Below are 17,939 nucleotides of genomic sequence, written 5' to 3'. Positions count from 1 at the left end.
TCAAATTTGTTTGTTGGACATTTTACATCTATATTAGTGGACAAAAATTCTGTTTTCATCTCACTATTGAAGCATTTCTTCTGTTTCGGGCTACTGGCAACGTCTTGGTGGGATTGTAGTTCAGTAATGCACTCTGCATCTCATTGCCTAGGCCCTAGAATATAGCATGAAATAATGCAGTGAGATCGAAAAATTTCTAAAAAGCACAATCCGAACACAAAGCGCGAATATTTTCCACATCTGCTGATATTTCGCTCGCGTATTGCAAACAATTTTTTAACTTTCATCAACAGGAAGTTGCACTAAGTACATTGTAGTGAACCCACTTCGGATAAATTAATATTCTTCTACTTCATTTCTTTTGAAAAATATCAGTGAGTTAAGTAAGGAGTTTGGACTTGTGTAATATTTTGTCAGGCTTAACTTTCTCAGTGATGCATTATGCTTTTCGAAATAACGATGAGAGATTTTTAATGCAAAATAAAATTGGTCTAACATGCTAACGTTGAATTCCAGGAAAGCTATCTCAGAAATAATTCGTCACTAAAAGTATACTTACACCTCGTCTAAAAATATCATAAATAAATAAATAATATCATGATTGATAATTCAGATATCAAACAAAACTCATTCAAAGTAGCAATTTCAAAGTGATGAGTAATATAACTGCTCATGAATAATATAACTGCTATACATTAGCATTTATAAAAATCAATGCATTTTTTGATTGAAGAATCCATTGGTAGTAATATGAGAATAATCAGACCACAAGATACGACAGCGATGCGTTGTAGCTGCAGCAACGTGCACATACCGAGCTTCGTGATTTGCATGAGCCGAGGCTCTCCTACGCGGCAGACGTCAACTGCTCCAAAGCTTGCGGGATTTCTGACACAGAAAATCAGGGAAATCTTCATGGGATGCAAATAAACTTCTGAATCTGCTGGCATCCAAAGAGTGCAAGTTAAATAGCGAAAAACGGGGATCCTGTTAAGTCTAAAGAAACAGTGAATACAATACAAAATTATGATGTCACACAATCACAAGTTTCATATAAAGTACTTTTTAATATACTCACAGCTCTTATATTCGACCAAGAATAATCTATCAGTTGATATTGTTGAAATAGGCGCGGCATGCGGAGGGTGAAGTTCTGCTCGTTCTTGGGAAGCGATGCATCTTATAATGTGTTAAGGAGGCGCGTCCTGAGGGACGACATTAGGTATTCATAGCAATGCCTCTGGAATAATCACAGCATCGTATTATAGATTTATTTTTAATTCCCGTAGCACAAATTGCGGTCTTGGCAGCGGCGAAGTCATTTAGTTGAAGACCAAGTAGGAACAGAAGGGTTCTGCATCACATGTTTTTTTATCAAAACGAATATGAATAACACTCACGCGACAGTGTAGCATACAAATTGTTATCGGTTGAGAAATGCAAGCTCTAGAATCAAAATAGAGCAATAGAGTCAAAAGTTCTTCAAGTCAATGTTTCTAGTATTTTTGCTTTTAGATTAAATTTGTTTTCTTACGATAAAGACTAATGATAATAACCGCATAATCTCGCTCCATTGCTTTCGACGTTCAATGCCTGACTTTTTATTGAAATGATTGCATAATCATCGCAGCAGAAAACAGATGTTTCCGAAATTACTTGCTAGGGAAACGGCCAACATTTTGGTGACAAATTATCTGACATTAAGTATTCTTGGAGAAAGTGATGTAACACTTTCGAAGAAAATATTTAAAAATATAACTCAGTACTCATTGCAGTGAGTGACGGAGAGCGCATTTTCTCGTCGACGAAAACATGATGTCACGGACGGACAGACAGACAGACGGACGGACAGACGGACAGACGGAAGGACAGACGGATATGGCGAGCACAATAGTGCATTTTTTCATAAATAAGAAAATGCACTAAAAATTACTAGATAAATCTGTGCTGAAAGTCGCATTTATTCGCATCATCCCTACGTTTATCGCATTGGGTGCCTGCACACCGAACAAGCAGTCACGGGGGCTTTGCGTTTTCTTTGGACGGAATGAGGAATTCTGCCGCTAATTGGAAGATGCGCCGCGAGTGAGGAGGGAATTCTAAAGGCTCTCTGAGGGGAAATCTGAGTCTGAGATACCTTATATACGTCCATTGTTGAGGCACCTGATGCATGGAATATCTCCTAGCGTTCAAGAACCTTGCAACGATCTCGAGTCGGCATGCAGAATAATTCGATTGAGGTCAGAAGAAATGAATAAACTTCGCTTGGTCGATTTTTGGCTAACAACAATGAAGAACTTGTTAGAGAGATACTAATTTTATTTTTACAGTAACCGCAGATTAAAATTTTGTTACTGACTTCTGGAACAATCCATTGCTTCGTGTTTTTTGGTATGATTTCAAATGCTATTTTCAAGAATTATTTAGTCGCCCGAAGGGAGTGATGCCTGCTTAGATATTCCCTACAATAACGGACACGTCTCTCTCTTAACCAGATCCGCAGGCTGACAAGAAGTCCGTCCCTTTATTCCGAGTCGCTACGCATGGGGGAATTGGATGCTGATCCTCTGTAAGGGACGAATAATGATGTGACACCAACCTCAATTGATGGTTCGCTTCCACACGCACTTGCTGCACCTACAGTATAGTAGCTTGATGGGGCCAGCCTCTACATACTACCCGACAGAACTTGGAAACAGAAATATAACTAGAGCCAATAGATGGGAAGGTTCGTGAAAAAAAACGAGAGAGAGACTGATCTTATAAAAATATTCAAATATTCAATAATGAAAGTTCCTCAACTTGTAGAAGTCACGCTTCCGCAAAACAGTGTGAAAAATCAACTTTTCACCGGTCTAAATGTAAGACTTGAAAATGCTGTGGATTTTCGAGTAATTGTACGCGTAGAAAGACTCTGATTCAATTCGATTTTCATCTAAACTCTAAAGCGTGGTGATTATTTGGGGAAAGACATTTTCGGTAAGATCATCACAAAAATGTAGAGTCTTATGCTCCTGACTTATAACTTATTTTTCTAGCGTATAACATTGAAGCATAATTACGAATTTTAAATGAGAGCACATGACATTTTAGTTTCCATGTCGATATAAAAATTTATCATTCTCAAAACTTAAAAATTTATCCCACTAAGTAAGCAGTGGTATCCCAGAATGCTACACCATCATTTCCTTGAATACACAAACACAACCTGATAATTATAGGTGCGATATGAACTTCGGTCTTGAGTGGCTCGAAACTTCAATCGCTACTGCCAGAACATCGACTACAAAAATTCAGATTGCATCAATAGAAGGAAAGGGCGAATAAGTTCCGCTGAATGCGAAGGCGGGAGCGAGAGGGGCTCTGAATTTTATTTCAGAGTCTTCGTTAGTGCTCCTTTAATTGACCCCGCTTTTAGATAGATAATGGGAAGTACGAACTTACAGCAATTATAGATAAAATTCTTGATGATGTGCAGCCACAAGACTCAGCATTCACGGAAATTTGAATAGATTGAACTACAAGTACGAATGCATACCAAGTACAATATTACAGCCATCATAACAACAGCGTAGCTCAGGAACACTCGCCTGAAAGTCGGAGTCGCGTCGTACTGACGACTCCAGATTTGTTTTATTTTTTTTTTACAAATTAGTTTTACAGTTCCTAGAAATTTGGGTCAACAGCGTAGGAGCGCTTTAGTTTTCTCACAAGCATCTTACACTATCATATCGTACTACACTATCAGGCTACTGAAGTTTGGCATTTTTGGCCACCGTTGAAAAATTATTATCGTTATGAAGAGGATCGAAAGGCGGCACGTCGAATCAAGTGACGTGGCGGTTTCCAATCCCGTGGCGGTTTATCACCGTTTAAATAATCTAAAAGATTGCGCTACGTAATATTTGACAATCGCATTATTTATTCAGTTCAACGGCACGTTTATTTAAGTATAACCCCACCGGATCCGCTTAACGCGTAAAGTTATTTCCGAATATGTTATTTCCGAATGAATAAAAAGTTATTTCCGAATGAATAACAAGGAACTACAACTCAAAATCGACACGTAACAGGTACGAACTGAAAATAAATTTTTGGGCCACTCCATGGCAGGCGTTAGCGTCATGCTAAGGTGGCGAGTGTTGAGGCGTCTAAGAACCACAAACAATTTATCCACATTTGCGCTCAACCACTATTATTAAAAAGGTAGATTTGATATAAGAATGATACTGACCCAATATTGAATGATACCTGATATGAGAATGATACTGACCCAATATTGAATGATACCGACCCCATTTTTAGTAGATTCGATATGATATAGTGAATCAATAACTTCTGTATGCGCTATTTTTACAGCGTCCCATTCGTTTCTCTGATCGTGCTGATCGAAATACGACTCCCCGATCGTACAAAACGCTCGACCAGCGTTTCCTGAGTTGTTGAAACTTGTGTATTTTCAGAGCTGCAAATGCCTGCAATCGTTGGTCCGGTATGAAAGAACGCAGGATTTTCTGTTTGGGAATCCAAATTACTTCTAATCAAGCGAAATCAGGCTCATGTGATTCTTTGAAATTGAATTACGCATTTAGCTGTTTGTCTGGTCATGCTACAGGATGGAAAATATTTTGAGAGCTGTAACTAATCGGCAGCCGCTTGTAGTTCTTTAAATGATTTATGACGTCGTTTTTAGTCAGGCGGTTAATTTTATTCTGTTCAACCGGTATAAATGAGACCTATAATGGAACTTTGGTTCGCATCCTTCCAATTGAGGCGTAAGTGTCAATGCCAACATTATGAATATCATAATTTGGAAAGTAAGTGGATGGGTTAAAGTGCATCTATATCTCATTTATCACTATCTTAATATAAGTAAGCTTGCCTCTGTTGAAGGTATTCGGATTTTTCAGCTTACAATTGTGGCGAAGAGGAATTATACGTCAATATTCATTTGCTTTCTTAGGTCATAAAGCTTTATAAATATAGAATCAATTTTACTGCCATTCACGTCAGTCTTTAACGTTTTAAGCAACTAGAAGCCATAAAGAAATCTACGGAGCGTTTCCTCCAACCCTGCAACAATTGAATTAAATCACTCGCAGATCTCGCCTCCGCAGCTCAGTTAAAATTCGGAACAGGAGTCTACACCGATTAATGCAACAGAACAGGTTTGCAGCAGAATGGAACATGCCGGTTGCATGCCAGAATGTTCAAAGCAGAATTGAAAACGACCGGAAGCAGTTGAATTGCAACACGAGTTGCATTTAATATATATAGACTTCGAAACGGGCAATGCCTGCCTTATGTCCACTACCCAAATGCACCAAGATTTGTTTGGCCTGGTGCTGCTAAAAACCCCTTTTAAATTTTACCTGGAATTTACCCAACACCATTGCAGTCAGCCTGCGAGTGTCTCCGTATTCATGATACGGAGTGTGTCGAGATATGGAGTGTGTCGAGATACGGAGTGTGTCGAGATACGGAGTGTGTCGAGATACGGAGTGTGTCGAGATACGGAGTGTGTCGAGATACGGAGTGTGTCGAGATACTAAGTGTGTCGAGATACGGAGTGTGTCGGGATACTAAGTGTGTCGAGATACGGAGTGTATCGAGATACGGAGTGAGTCGAGATACTAAGTGTGTCGAGATACGGAGTGCGTCGAGATACGGAGTGTGTCGAGATACGGAGTGTGTCGAGATACTAAGTGTGTCGAGCTACGGAGTGTGTCGAGATACGGAGTGAGTCGAGTCTTTGTATGGAAGATCAAGAAGTACGGAGACATTCGCAGGCTGACCCATGATCAAGGCGCTAATGTTGAGGTAATTAAAACATACGTGCCTGTATGTGCCTATGCACTGGCGCAGCGTTGGCGTTAGGATACGTAGTAGCCGGGCAGGGAAGCTTGAGAAATGATTCTGGTAATTATTCAATAATGAGGCAGTAAAAACTTGGATTATAAAGCAAAAGACCACCCTGATAAAATTCAGTCCATTTCATTAGTGATTGACCAGGATTCAGCAAGAAGTAATTTAGAAACCTCAGCCCAGCAGCATGCTTTCCTGAACACATGGATGCATTTCTATTAATTGCCACTGCTAATTACAATTTTCGCGAGATGAAAAATTTAAACTATTTTGTATTGAATGACTTAAGAAAACTAAATTTACGTAGGCTATTTTTGTTCTAAATAATATACGTTATCGTACGAGAAGATTTAATGTATAAAACATTTCGTAAAGTGCAAGATCAAAAATGAAGATGCTGATGCCATAATTTGCCTTCTTATGCAATAATTAAAAGATTTTCAAAGTAGTTGTAGCGCGACATGTCTCAGCAAGTCAAGCTGTTCTCGATCCTAGATACGAGTCTCATTGACCCGTCTAAAAATGACATGCGGAAAAAATGGTGAATGGTGACGCTGCAATCTCTTCGCTGTGCTATACATGAAGCTCTCAACCTCCACAGTCCCATTAGGACCAACAAAAGCTTTCTGTCAAGTCTGATTACTTTCGAAGGAGATGAGAGTCACTCTTGCTGCTGTCGCAACTGATCGAAGTATAGCGCCAGCCAAAGTCGATTGCTTTCATGAGGGAATCAATCCAGAAAGCTTCGATAGCGGACGGACAAGTTGTCGAGATAATTTAATTCTTTATAATTGCCTGAGCAGAAAGTTGTCTCAGCTCAGCAGAAGGTCAAAGTATAAGATCTGAAATTTAATCTAAGTTTACTGATTAACACCAAACATTGCCTGGTAAACTTCTGAAAGAACTGAATTACACTCGCTTGAGAGCAGGGAATCAGATATTCGTGCAGCACATGTTTGTTAAATTCATTACGTTAAGTGTCCGCAAGAAGTTCAAAGTTCGAAACCTAGGAATTGCACATAACTTGATTCATACATGAGCCGAAACTATGTTATTAATGTGATTTGTTCTGTTAAGGTTTACTCAATTAGCATCCAGTAGTTTGATGTTGGAAAATAAGTGTTAATGCATAGAAATGATTCCTTCCTGGCTAAGGTGTCTGAATTCTTACAACCTGCAGTGGACGATGAGCCGCATAGCAATTTGGTTTGTGGGGGAAGTTTGGGTGCGGTATTTTGGCGCAGCAACCATTGAGAGCCGACGTAGCGGAACTGATAAGAGTGAACAGCGAGTGTCGAAAATGCAAACAGCTTTTGGAAAGAGTAAGTACATCCTGTTAGAGAGACGTTGCGGCCGCTGCCGTTGGCTGCAACAGACATCAACGAGTGACGCGCATTCAGAACCCTTATCGGAGCATATAAACACGACCAAAGGTGCAGTCAAGTGGAAAAACTTTCAGCTTTTACGATTTGGAAGGATCGCTTTTAAAAATTTCCGACAAGGATTCCCGCTGCTCCTTTGCAGAGAATTGATTTAACGCGAAGGAACCTATATGAGAATAACGTGACGTAAGTCATGACTTCAACATTAAAAATATAAAAAATTTACTTTTAACTTTGGTGATTAAGAGTGCACATCTATCGCAATTGAGCCAAAATATAACACGTTTATGTCATTCAGGAAAAACATATTTATAAAAGCTCATCAGTCGAATTCCTTCATTTGAAGCGTTGAAGAGTTGAAGCGTTGAAGCGTTGAAGCGTTGAAGCGTAGAACATTCGCACGGCTCATCAGGCCAGGTTCACCCAACAAAGAAACATTTCCTGATTCAATGCTGAAACATCCTCGACAATAATAGGCACAGCTATTCATTTGCATGTTGTTTGCCCTTTCACATCTAAGGATCGAGTTTTGTTTGCCTTCGTCCGCCAAATCCAGTGAGTGAGCTCGGCCCGTGGAGCGTCGCGGAATCGGAACACGGTTGTTCTTCACTGATAGTTTAGGTCGGCGTTCGATCTTCTTCAACTTCAGTAGCGCTGACGCGGGCTTGGCTCCTTATTGATTTTGTAGCTTTATCTATTTGCTTGAACAACAGTAAGGCTGTGTTTGAACTCACGTGAAGAGCTCACCTCAAACAAATTACGCCAGTATTCCAGCTCTTACAAAATGGATTTTGCTACCGTCTGCAAACATAATTTATTCGGCAAAATTTGAACAGAACTCTACAAACGAATCGCATATAAGCCGTGTTGCTTTCAGTTTCCATTGTGAATAATTTATAAGGAACTCATCGTACTATATAACCTAAACTCACTTAAAAAAAAGAAATAATTATTTTATTATAATAAATGTCAAAGAGTGAACCAATTAATTCTGACAAAAAACATTGCATTACGTGCAGAGAAGACCACAAATATTTGTGCTAAAATGCTAGAAATATTTTGTGAACGAGACTCCCCAATTTTGGATGCTGTATTTAAAATGTTCACATGGACGAAAGTTTCAATTGAAACGATATTTAATTGTTTCTCCGTGAGCTAATTCCCTGTAATACCTCGCTGACGCTTCCCAATTCCCGAAGAAAATGCGCCTCCTCCACCACATTAGTGAACAAGAATAAATAATGTCCCGGTTCTCATATCATTCTGATTTATTCGAACTATGTTAATTCCCTAAGCATTATTCGTACAGAGACCTTGCAATTCAACGTCTCCTTAGCACCCAGTCTCCTGAAACTAGCCTATTGTATTTTGAAAATTAGCCTAGAGGAAATGACACCAGTGAATTGTCTAAATTAACCACAAAGACAATATTCATGGTAACTTTGGGAGGTGTGAATAAATTCTCATAAACTCTGAACATGAGGTTGCAGGCTACGAGCATATTGTTATAAATATGCACACTTTAGCACTTCATTAACCATTGCGAAGATGTTGTGGTCCTTGGTTCATGCCAGTCCCACATCTTCTTCTGCCATTGATTTTTCTTTATTCGTCGAGCGGGAGAAGTTCACTCGAAACCCCACGAGTTTGTTTAACGAGCTTTGCAGGACTGCAAAGAAAAATTCGTTACGACTCTCTGCATTGGAGAATGAATAAGTCCTACGAGTTGCGAATAGCGCACCGTATTTTACGAGCGTGAGCATTTCGTATTTTCCTGAGGCGTGTAGCGTTTGGTGGTAGTAAAGTCTATTGTTGCTGAAATTTTAGTGCATTTATTCTTGTAAGAATTGTGGCAGTAAAGCGCAAACAGCGAGCTACGCCTCTCGAAACTCTGGAACGGGGACGAGTTTTAGGCATTGCGATAATTTTTTTCTGCGCATCGAATTCGGCCCGGGCATGCAGGCACCAAAAACCGCTCACACGAATGAGTGACGCAAGCGGATTGGATGAATGGTTGAATACTGTCATTTTTCATTCCGTTCCTAAACAATAATTAAACTAACTGTTTTGTAGTATGTTTCTACATGAGTACAAGAGTATCTTCGTTGCTCCTCATAGACTCGGCTAGAATTTTTGGTGGCCTGTAGAACAACAAGGAAGTCTTATGAAATGCTAGCGTCAAGGAAGTGCATTGCAATAAACATGTCGTACGTGTGCTCCGGATTTTAAACCACATACAATTGAATTCAATCGTATTTTCATACTGGGTTATTGTTGTTTGTTTGTTTGTAATGAAAAAATTAACAGATGTTCCCATGTGGTTCAAGTATTTTTACAAAATGTAACAGAATTCTAATTCAGATTTTGTATCATGCAGGATCCTACTAATTAGTACTGATATATAATTGTTTCAGTATTGTGCTATTCATTTGAGAATATTCATTTTAAAAACAATATTCAAATGTTTTCTTCGTAAAAAATGAAGGATCTTTATAAAAATTGAAAAACAACAAGCATGAAGGTAATTTTTGAACATCTTGTCTCTGCATGTTCGTACTCACAACGCACCGAGTAAATTGTCATCAAAAATACTTCTGTGGATCCTAATTTCCTGAACAGAAAGTCAGACAAAAAGTCGGTTACCTTCGTTGGCTGTTGCAGGATTTACAAAGCCGTGTTGAATAAATTTTAAAGTCTCCTTTAGAAAAGGAATATCTAAAGGTACGCGTGGTCTCTTTTCATCTAGCGAGGACGTTTCGAGTGCTGGCAACTTTTGAAGGCACGAGTGCGGACAAGCTTTTGTGCAACACACGACAGTCCTGAGTGAAAAAAAACTCGGGTCAACGGGAGCAACATTCCCTTGACACGATAAAAGTTTTCAATAGATGCTTTTGAAATTGCTGTGCGAGCTGAGTGTAGTTTATCAATAGGTAATGTTACCCTGAAAAATCATGCTTGTATATCGTAACGTTTAAGCTTTAAGGACGCTGCTGTAGAGGCTCAAAGTTTGAGAGGCGATTTCAAGGATCATTTCTTTCTTATCAATGTACCGTAGATCGGGGGGTCTCAACTCATATATATAACTCATGCATGTGGGCTGCATTGGAAAGTATTAATTAGTCATTGGGCAGCACCACGAAAAAACTGTTTTTTTTTTTCACGAAAACTACTGTCACTGGAATTAAATCCTCATATAAAGTTTTTATAGTCTTTAAATACAATTAGTGCGGTTCATTACACGCAAAAAAAGTTTAGTTTATTATAATAAGTTGATGTTACCATACATATACACCACGGATGTGGTCGCGGACTGCACAACATAGTTTCACGGGCCGTATGTTTGTGACCCTTGATTTAAATAACATATTCCCAGCGGAAAAATTAGCATGAAATAATTCTTACGTGTAGCTCGGAATCCCATTGAAATCAGATTTTATTTGGTTTCATCTAGAAACTTTTCTTTGAGGTAATTTTTTATAGTAAAGATTTTGAAATGAAAATTTTCATTTTTTAAAGTCGACATTTCATGCGGATACGATGTTTAATTGAAACTGTAATAAACTTCATTAGGGATGTCAAATTCGTTTTTAAAATTTCGAAAGCAAAAAGTAATAAATTAATATGTGCATGGAAAAAATGCAACATTCAGTCATGCCATTAATTTGGTTAGCCTTCAAATTTTTCGTATTTAAATATTTGAATAAAGTATACTTCCTCCCTCGAAGAATTAATAACATTAAATCTCTACACGAAGAAACAATCATCAATATTTTTATTGTGTCATTTACCTCTACTAAACTCCAAGAAACTAATACGAAATGATCAATAAACTCACGCATCCTTAGTTTCAGATGTACTTTACACGTATTACCATGGGCATTACGGTGCTTGAATAGCGCAAATTTCCTGAGATGTAGATTGCTATATAGAATTCCCATGGACTTTTATTTCAGTGAAGCCACCGAGAAGTATTGGCACGATTTCCTGAGCTCCCTATGCCTGAGTAGCGTCGACGGTGATTTCAAAAGAGCTCATTAACTGACTTCCAGATCTCCACTTAATATCTTCCCTTCAGTTTACACTCCAGAAATGGTTCCAGTTCCACCATCCTGAGCTAATAATGAGGAATTGTGGGACGTCTTTTCATAATGTTGGTCTCTTGTAAATACGCTTTAAAATTTCTAGGGTTCTGCTGGATGAAAAACTTTCTCTTGAGTATACATGAGAGCGAGCAGTCGCTCGCGATTAAATTTAATCTTTTAATCACGGCGAATCATATTTTTCGGACGTAATTCCTGGCTCAATGGGGAAGAGAATACAAACAAATAACTGGAAAATTAAAATAATGAATAATACTTCATTCCAATTTCCAGTAGAGTCAAGCATGCGAGTATAAGCAAGCTCCAGAAATTTATGAGTTAAGAGTTTATGCGTAAATTTTGGAAAGAAATATTAACTTTTATACAACCTTAAACCTTGAATTTTTTCATTTATTATACTTGAAGCACCGTTTGACAACAACTGATTCACGATATCATGATAATTCACAAAGCTGCAGTTAATATTTTAAAGATAAATATAAATATGTGGGTTAAAAAAGAAGAAAAGACCAAACGTGAGATATTCTATGATCAAACGATCAAATCTAATTTATTGATTAGTGATTAGAAAATCAAAATTAAGAGTGAAAAAATTTGTGTGAGAAATTGTACTGTAACCTATCTCATAAACCCCCTCAAAAACTAAAAAGTTTCAAAGTGTGGACACGAGAATTCATTGAATATTCAGATATTTTTATACTACAAGCACTTCTATGAAAAAACAACAGCGCAGCTTTATGTAGAAAATGCGCTTGTTCAGGAGGGTAATTCCAATAAATCTAAGTACCAATTATAGTAAACAGTTAACTGTGAATCTAAGGATTTAATTTTGAAGGATAAAGCGGGAATGAACTCTGAAACCGTTAAACAATTTAGTACACTGAACACTATTCAATGAAGATTAAGCTCCAACTAGGTTCATAATTAAAAGAAATGTTACCAATATCGATAATTATGATATTCGGTTTCATAAATCCAAATTTCATTGAGACAAAATAAGACCTTAGAAAAGTAGGAAGAGTTTGTTTAAGAAAATTACGCGAGCGAGTTACCAAGAGGTCCTTCCCTACCCGTCCCAAGGTAAACGTCAGCCAATTGTTTGCTCAGGACTTCCAGAAAAATGAAAAAAATCTCTATCGAGCAGCGATACGTAGGGACCGGTGTGAGTTCCCCGGGGATAGTTTCATGCATTAGTTTTTGCATTGATCCCACAGCACCACATGCATCGTTTTTTTAGTCCGTATTAATTAAAAATTGATAGCTAAAACGTCTTAGTTTTGATCGCGTTGTGGTAAAGCTGATGCTGGAGAAGATCTACACTTCTGTGTAAGAAGTCTCTGTGAAATACATTAGTTTTTACTTTGATCCCACAGCACCACATGCATCGTTTAGTCCGTATTAATTAGAAATTGATGGCTAAAACGTCTTAATTTTGATCGCGTTGTGGTAAAGCTGATGCTGGAGAAGATCTACACTTCTGTGTAAGAAGTCTCTGTGAAAAAAAATTACTAAATTCTTGTTCAGATACTGGAGGCATAAATTGTAGCTTTGATAGCCTTTTAGGTAAAATTTATAGCAATAACTCTTTATATTAGTTATACTAGCCCTATTTTATTAGTTATTCATCAAATTATGCTGTTTTAAACGCTTAATTAAAATAATTTTTTGGCTCTTTTGCTTAACATTTTAAATGATACACTGTTAAAAGCCTTAATATTTCGCTTCCCGTAGTCTTGTGATGCCCGTTATAATTCCGCTAAATTGCACCCCATTGACAACGTCGAGATTCTCATCAAACGAGACAGGGCTAAGTCTTACCTTGCCAATTTTGTACTCGGAGCTCTGATAACCTTCCGTTCTTGCCCCCAAACTTAACACAATCCTTTGAAGCTGAGAGCCTTCCATACATCACAGGCTTCAAACCTCCTTTCATGAAACTTTATAAGAAGAGTAATTTTCTCATTATCAACTGCAAAAGAGAACTCATCTGCTACCTAATAGTACTTAATCGATTCAGCAGCCGAAAATTATACGTTTTTTTGGCAGCTTCGGATACTTGAGAATTGCCTTCGTCTATATGCTGATGAGAAAACCCGAGTGGCGAGCACCGCTGCGTTGCAATGGGTTGACGAGCTTGTCTTGCATGCCGACCATACAGGGGGAACTTCACACAATTCTCGGGAAATGTGAAGAAGGCTGCATTGTATGTTTTCGTGGAGAAACATTGCAAAATTTGGCTGATAATTTAACTGTATTGAAAGGGTATTGGCTGCAACCTTCAATGATGCTGACTGGATATGGAACAATTTGCAATAAAAAGTAAAGAAGCCTTGACGATATTAAATTTATTATCTTAACACAAATATTCTTTTTACCGGATTCATGATTTTCTCTACATTCTTTTTCCAGCAATGTGAATTAAAATATTCATAATTAAAATATTTTTTTCTAATAGCTATAAATTAACACGAAATCAAGATAAATAATGTACAACATGGATAGCAAATCGAAGTATATATATATATATATATATTTCATTAAAGAAACAGTGTGGAGATACAATTAGAAATAAATTTAACAACCTAACCAAACAATGTTAGAATTATTTTGTAGCGGGCCAGTTTAATTAAGCATCAAAATTGTAAGATTTTTGCCAGGCACCAAAAATGTTCTCACTAACATCGTAGGCATTTTACTAACGGGAAATTTGAAATATTGTGTAACTTTGATCCTCGCTTTGTTCACTGTCGTATTACGGATCGATGTCATTAATTGGTCGCCATAGCGGGACTAAAAGTGCTAAATTTACAATTTTAATTACGAAAATTCGATTACGCTGAAGCTCAGTGATACTTTTCGTTCGAGGTCATTTAAATTAATTATATAATTATTAAATTCACTTATGTCAATGGAACTATTTTTAACGCTAGCAAAAATCATTGAAAGAAATCAGATAGGCTAGGAAATTGTATGTTCGTATTGTAGGTGTTGGGATCGTATCTCCGAAAATAAAATAATAACAATCCCAATTTTATGTGCCCACATGAAATTACCATTCTCATCCTCTGAACTTGAAATATCCCTGGATACATTGCGCGTGATGGTGATGTGCACTGAATCTACTGTCACTTTGACTGAAAACGAAGCATTGCATATTTAATGAACATTTTTAACCAAGCAGTATTGCACTCATTTTGAAATATTACGAAATATTTTATATGTGTTGGTGTTTTGAGCATCTTCGCCAAAATATTTTCATTGTATTGGACTTTCCTCCTGCTAAAAGAGTGTCTCCAAGTCTCCAAGTTCGCAGAGTTTGGTAATAAAGTGCTAACAGTGTTACAGTTTTAAAACTTAGGCAGGTACTGTTGTTGTATAAATGCTGCTGTTGAAGTGTTGTACTCAATTTATTTTTCAGTAAAGTGGCAAGTATTTTTGGAGCAAATCACTACGCATAAACAATTATGTTACTAATATTAATTTTCGGTAATTGGCATCCATGAACCTGGAACTAATAAATTAAAACTATTCAAACAAGACGACCTCTGAATATTTCTTGGTGTAACTCAAGTTTCTGAATACTTGTATTTCTTCAGGTTGGTGTTTTTTTCCGCTTGCTACATTAAAAGTTAAATTTTCGTCATCTCCACATTCTACCCACTTAATAGACGTTCAGATTAAGAAGATTAAATAGTTACAATATTACCGTAATCTTTGTATTACAATAATCGTAATCTTTGCATCCCCAAGATAACAGGTTCGTTTCGGGCACTCTCACAGCCATGCTGATGCATCCACCACCGTCGACGCCTCGTGCCCGGCGACGCAATGAACTCTTGACAACTGGATCAAGGATCGAACCCTTTCGGTGCCTCATGATCCACTTCGCTGTATAGGGGATCTAAAAAACTGTGGAATGAGAGCAAAGAAAAATAAAATGTACCGACTCAACATCAGTTCTACCATTTCAAATCTTCTTTTACGTACAATTGCTAACAATTCATAAAACTGTCATCGTCGTCATTCGTAGAATTTTCCAAGTAGTTGCAACAAAACCGTAACCACTAGTCAGATGTTGCTGTTAATTTTCATCGAAGAAAAGTGAGTACCCAGGTACCGGGGCTTTTTGTAAAACTATTGGCAATTGTAAAACTATGGCAGAAACATTCAGAGCAAACATTTTCTAATTAAAAAATACGATTGACGCCGCCCAGTGTAGACAGTTTAATAAAATTTTTGTGAATCAATAACTTTATAATTAGCCATGTTCATTTTTTCAATCTTCAATGGAAAATAAATCTTCTTATTTAAAAATTATTCAAGTAATGGTAGATATTTTAAATATTGGACAATTTTCAAAATATCTTTCTGTTTTAGAACGAATAATTCTTGAGGTATATCAAAGTAGCGTATTAGAAAAAGAAGAAGTAAAAATATTTCTTCAGTAGTAAAATTTGGAAACAAATTATGCGTCTAACATTTTTAGGGCCCTGCCCCAAGATATTCGCTGAAAAATTAACCGGAAAGTTGATTTAAAGCTAAATCATTTTTTTAAGAAAAAAAAACGACAATTCGACAGTGTGGAATACAGCCGCGCGTCAAGGCCATTAAAATACATTTGAAATAATCATACGATCAAGAGCATCTGAGAAGATAATTGCGTTACAGTGCATGAATCCATGAAATTATTAGACAAGGAAAACTACTAATAATTTAGGCCCCCCAAAAATGCGATTCCAATCAATGAGAATTACTGCGATAATCGAAGGAGGAAAATGCCAACGGCACGGATTATAGTTGCATCACGATCGATGCGAGAAGTTAGGTCTTTGTTTTTAGGCTACTGCAAGTATGCAGAGACTCCCTAACTCCATATAGTTGCATCACTAAAAATGTGAAAAAAATGGGAAGAACGCGAAAAAAACGATGAGGAAAATAAAAAATCGGGGCTCTACAGTCGCTAGGTATTGTTGTTACAAATCGAATGATATGTGTCTCGACATTGTAGCATGTGCATGATTTGCAAAAGTTATAAAAAAATTTTTCGAGTACCCCTCATTTGCCGTTTTCTATTAATTCCACGTTTTCTTTCATTTTTTTTAATTTACATGAACAAAAAGGTCTTAGATTTCTGTTTTACATATGTGTACCAAGTTTCAAAACGATCCGTCTGTAAACAAAAAAGTTTTGTTGGAGGGTAGCCGGTCCCCTTAAGTCAAATCTAAAGGGTTTATCTATAAATGTAGCGGTAGCGCTGTAGCGGCAAAACTTCGTATCGCTACTTAAATATGCAGCGGGCGCTACCGCTACCGCTACATTGCCTTAAATGTAGAGCCGCTACCGCTACTGAAAATGTAGCGCGCTACTGCCCACCTCTGGCTATAACTGCCAGCATACGAAATTCAAATTATGTACGTGATTAAATTATTAATTACTGGATCTTCGACAATTCTATATTTTTACATTTATTAGCTGCAAAAATGTACTAAAACAATCAACATGATTTAATATCGTTGGAATTTAGTCAATTTAACCCATACGCTGTAATCTAACGAATAATTAAAACAGTTATCCGTGTAAAAACATTCTTAGATAGAAAAAAGACAAAGAAAATTATTTGAAGTGAGGAGGGACTCAATCAGTGCCTAACGTGACTCAATATTCGCTCCCGAGCAAGACCGCGCCACTCTTTAGGTTGGCGTCCCGTCAACTGCAGCACCACCGTCACCAGACGTTGGATTCTAACGGGCCCAAGCCGTTACCCATTACATGACGTGCTCGTACCTGAGATCTAATGCGCTCGAGCCCGTCTCCCATTACATGACGTGCTCGTACCTGAGATCTAATGCGCTCGAGCATGTCACCCATTACATGACGTGCTCGTACCTGAGATCTAATGGGCTCGAGCCCGTCTCCCATTACATGACGTGCTCGTACCTGAGATCTAATTGGCTCGAGCATGTCACCCATTACATGACGTGCTCGTACCTGAGATCTAATGGGCTCGAGCCCGTCTCCCATTACATGACGTGCTCGTACCTGGGTCTAATTGGCTCAAGCCCGTCTCCCATTACATGACGTGCTCGTACATGAGATCTAATGGGCTCAAGCCCGTCTCCCATTATATGACGTGCTCGTACCTGAGATTTAATGGGCTCGAGCCCGTCTCCCATTACATGACGTGCTCGTACACGAGATCTATAATGGGCTCAAGCCCGTCTTCCATTACATGACGTGCTCGTACCTGAAGTCTAATGTGCTCAAGCCCGTCACCCATTACATGACGTGCTCGTACCTGGGTCTAATTGGCTCGAGCACGTCACCCACGTCCCACGACATGACGAGACCGTTTCACTCATCGCGTCATCCAGGGAGGATGGGGCACGATGGAACTTTAGCGTCCCTTGATTAACAAGTTGACTCCCAAGTGGTACCATGTGATGTTAAAATAATAATGTGACCTTCCTGATGGCAGCGTGGGTTGGCGGGTACATATGAGTACCACGAAATGTATTTCTTCAAGACGTAGTGGTACATAATTCAGGTTTGCCCGATGACCTAAAAAATGGCCAAGTCCGCGAACGAAAAACGC

This window comes from Hyalella azteca, unplaced genomic scaffold (genome assembly GCF_000764305.2).
Source record: "Hyalella azteca isolate HAZT.00-mixed unplaced genomic scaffold, Hazt_2.0.2 contig8324, whole genome shotgun sequence".
NCBI classification, from domain to species: Eukaryota; Metazoa; Arthropoda; class Malacostraca; order Amphipoda; family Hyalellidae; genus Hyalella; species Hyalella azteca.
This window is presented reverse-complemented; position numbering follows the sequence as displayed.